The sequence below is a fragment of the Olea europaea genome, unplaced genomic scaffold (assembly GCF_002742605.1).
Source record: "Olea europaea var. sylvestris unplaced genomic scaffold, O_europaea_v1 scaffold8, whole genome shotgun sequence".
Taxonomy (NCBI): Eukaryota; Viridiplantae; Streptophyta; class Magnoliopsida; order Lamiales; family Oleaceae; genus Olea; species Olea europaea.
The window spans coordinates 669,379-673,689 of NW_019266434.1; the positions used below are offsets into that span (position 1 = coordinate 669,379).

Consider the following 4,311-nt stretch of genomic DNA (forward strand, 5'->3'; position numbering starts at 1 on the left):
TGATCTGATTATCTTCACATATATGTTATAGGTGTGTGGTAAAAGTTTGGGAACCGTTAAACGTAGGTAAGGACATAAAAAAAGAATTTGAAAAATGAGTGGACGGTGATGGAAACCTAGAAAACAGATTCTGTCCATTTGGGTATTTAATGTGATTTCAACATTTAGATGTCCCCTATTGAACTCTTGGGCCTAGAAAATATATCCTAAGGAATACTAGGTTGTCGAAAACAATTGGATGGCGTTGACGTTCATAATTGGACTCGAGAGATAGCGAGACTTATTGGATTAGTTTATAATGCCATCGGTAACTTGAAATAATGATTTTGTCTAAATTGTTTCGGCGTGAATGGACGTATTTTGGGATTGTGTGTGTTAAGATTATTAAATGGAGGATTGTATTTAATATTAGATGAAAATACAGGCGACTTTTCGACGTTGAGCGAAAAAGGGAATTGATACACACTCCATAGGAGCTTACACACATAAAGGCGAAAGGTAAGTGAAAATTCATTTGCAACTACGATGCAAGAACCTAGTATATGTGACATAGTAATGTTGAGATATCTACATAACTTTGATAAGAGGCTTATAGCACATCATATGGTGGTTACGATCATTGAGTATGAGATTGCGTAACCTATTGACATCGATTTTCATTTATGAACATTTTCATATGCATGCACGACATGTAACATGGTTGAAAATACTGCATGCAAAATATGATTTCAAAGTGAGTTTCATTATAAATGTTTTATTGACCACTACTAGTGCACCGAGGCATGTGAGGCATGCTTATGTGATATGTTTGGCATTGCGGGTGTTACTTCCTGGGTGATTGCAAAGGTAGATAGGGGATGGGCCTTTGGTGATCACGGGAGGGCAGACCACTCGACTATGCCCTTGTTATGATTATTGGCGCTGCCAGGTGGGAGACTTCTTGGGTGATCATAGGGGCAGTCAGGGGATGGGCCTCTAGTGGTCACGAGAGGATGGTCCACTTTCGGTGTCGATTTCAAACTGGCCATTTGATTATTGATATTGATATTATGCAGAGCTCTATCCGGTGCATAGTAGGTGGGTCAAGGGCCCAATGAAATGAAAGATTTCAAGTGAAATGATTTCTAGTCGACTTTGACGAACATTGAAATATGATATTTTTATCGTGATATTTAAAGTAAATGGCATGGTGTCATATGTCGTTATTACTCATGTTCAGGACATGCATGATTTTGCTTACTAAGCATTGGCTTATGTAGTTCTTGCATTGTAGGTGAACATGGAACTACATAGAGAGCATGGCTAGCTGTGGAGCTCCTACAGGATTCCAGAGTTTGATGTACATGGATGACGACCTGTAGGGTTATTTTGTAGGCTGCCGTCTGTAGGGTTATATTTTGGAATCCTATATAGTGTACTTTTAAAATGGCCTGTAGACATGTTATAAGCTCAGAATATATATGTTGGATTATGGCGATATGATTTTGGGTTTCGATATGTTATATGATCATGTCACGGGTGATTAGAAGTTAACAAACTCAAAAAAAAATATATGTAAAATTCTATATCTAGGTTGTGTATAGATATCAATGTTAATTTGGGGGTGTGACAAAACGCCAAAGCTAGTTGTCCTATATCAGTCTCGAGACTTCACCCTGAGTCCAATTTCTTGGGCCATTTTCGATGAACCTGTTAAATTTCTGCCCATTCCGACACCGTCGAGAGAAATGACAAAATTGCCCACGGTGGGCTTTTCTTTGTTAATTTTATGTCCAACACTTCTTCAAACTGCAAAGCTTGTTTCCTATATCAGTCTCGGGACTCTACCTTGATTCCAATTTCTTGGATCATTTCCAATCAACCTGCCAACTTTTAGCTCATTCCGACACCATCGCGACAAATGACGAAATTACACCTGGTGCGATTTTTCTTTGTTAATTTTCTGTCCAACACTTATTCAAATATCAAAGCTAGTTTTCCCATATCAGTCTTAAGACTCTACCCCAAGTCTTGTTTCTCGGGCCGTTTCCAATAAACCTACCAAATTTCAACCCATTCCGACAATGTTACGACAAATGACAACATTGCTCGTAGTACGGTATTTCTTTGTTAATTTTCTGTCCAACACCTCTTCAAACTCCAAAGCTAGTTGTCCTATTTCCATCTCAGGACTCCACCCTAAGTCCAATTTCTCAGATAGTTTCCAATCAAACTGCCAAATTTTGGCCCATTCTGACACCGTCGCGACAAATGATGAAATTGCCCCTAGTAAGATTTTTCTTTGTCAATTTTCTATCTAACAGTTCTTCACGCTCCAAAGGTTGTTGTCTAATGTTAGTCTCAGGACTTCGCCCTGAGTCCAATTTCTCGTGCCATTTCCAATCAACCTGCCAAATTTTAGCGCGTTCATACATCGTCGCGACGAATGACAAAATTGCCCATGGTGCAGTTTTTCTTTGTTAATTTTTTGTCCAACATTTCTTCAAACGCGAAAGCTAGTTGTCCTATATCAATCTCGAGACTTCACCCCGAGTCCAATTTCGCTGGTCATTTCCAATCAACCTATCAAATTTCAGCCAATTCCGACACCGTCGTGAGAAACGACGAAATTGCCCACGGTGGGCTTTTCTTTGTTAATTTTCTGTCCAACACTTCTTCAAACTCCAAAGCTTGTGTCCTATATCAGTCTTGGGACACCGCCTCTATTCCAATTTCTCGGATCGTTTCCAATCAACCTGCCAAATTTCAGCCCATTCCAACACCGTCGCGACAAATGACGAAATTGCACCTGGTGCGATATTTCTTTGTTAATTTTCTATCCAACACTTATTCAAACATCAAAGCTAGTTTTCCTATATCAGTCTTAAGACTCTACCCTGAGTCCTATTTCTCGGGCCATTTCCAATCAACCTGCAAAATTTCAGCCCATTCTGAAAAACGTTGCGACAAATGACAACATTGCCCCTAGTGCGGTATTTCTTTGTTAATTTTCTGTCCAACACCTCTTCAGACACGAAAGCTAGTTGTCCTATTTCCATCTCGAGACTCTGCCCTGAGTCCAATTTCTAGGACTCTTTCCAATCAAACTGCCAAATTTCGGCCCATTCCGACACCGTCGCAACAAATGATGAAATTGCCCTTGGTAAGATTTTTCTTTGTCAATTTTCTGTCCAACAGTTCTTCACACTCCAAAGGTACTTGTCTGATATCAGTCTTAGGACTTTGCCCTGAGTCCAATTCCCTGTGTAGTTTCCAATCAACCTGCCAAATTTTAGCCCGTTCTGACATCGTCGCGACAAATGACAAAATTGCCCCTGGTGCAGTTTTTCTTTGTTAATTTTCTATCCAACATTTCTTCAAATGCCAAAGCTAGTTATCCTATATCAGTCTTGAGACTTCACCCCGAGTCCAATTTCTTGGGTTGTTTTCGATCAACCTATCAAATTTTGGCCCATTTCGACACCGTCGCGAGAAATGACGAAATTGCACACGGTGGGCATTTCTTTGTTAATTTTCTGTCCAACACTTCTTCAAACTCCAAAGCTTATGTCCTTTGTCGGTCTCGGAATTTTGCCTGCATTCTAATTTCTCGGATTGTTTCCAATCAACCTGCCAAATTTTAGCCCATTCCGACATCGTCGCGACAAATGAGGAAATTGCACCTGGTGCAATTTTTCTTCGTTAATTTTCTATCCAACACTTATTCAAACATCAAAGCTAGTTTGCCTATATCAGTCTCGAGACTCTACCCTGAGTCCTATTTCTCGGGCCGTTTCCAATCAACCTGCCAAATTTCAGCCCATTCCGACAACGTTGTGACAAATGACTACATTCCCCCTAGTGCGGTATTTCTTTGTTAATTTTCTGTCCAACACCTCTTCATCTCCAAAGCTAGTTGTCCTATTTCCATCTCGGGACTCTGCCCTGAGTCCAACTTCTTGGACCATTGCCAATCAAACTGTCATGCCCCCAAATTAATATTGATATCTATACACAACCTAGACATAGAATTTTACATATATATATATATATATATATATATATATCATTGAGGATACAAATGTATCTATCATATAATTTCAAAAGTTATACAAGTACCATATAGGATTCCTAAAATATAATACAATAGATTGTAAGATCAAAACTATAACCCATAAGATACCCTTACAGGTCGTCATCCATGTACATCAAACTCTGGAATCCTGTAGGAGCTCCACAGCTAGCCATCCTCTCTATGTAGTTCCGTGTTCACCTACAATGCAAGAACTACATAAGCCAATGCTTAGTAAGCAAAATCATGCATGTCCTGAA

At 39.5% G+C, this 4,311-nt stretch overlaps 1 long non-coding RNA gene across 1 annotated transcript in view; it reads left to right on the forward strand.

The window, feature by feature from the left end:
- The window catches only part of LOC111391537, a 1,673-nt gene extending 358 nt beyond the window's left edge, over positions 1–1,315 (forward strand). Inside the window, exons 2-3 of the long non-coding RNA XR_002702125.1 lie at positions 425–498; positions 1,274–1,315. This is a non-coding gene — a long non-coding RNA (uncharacterized LOC111391537). The remainder of the gene's footprint in view (positions 1–424; positions 499–1,273) is intronic.
- The last annotated feature ends 2,996 nt before the right edge of the window (positions 1,316–4,311 follow it).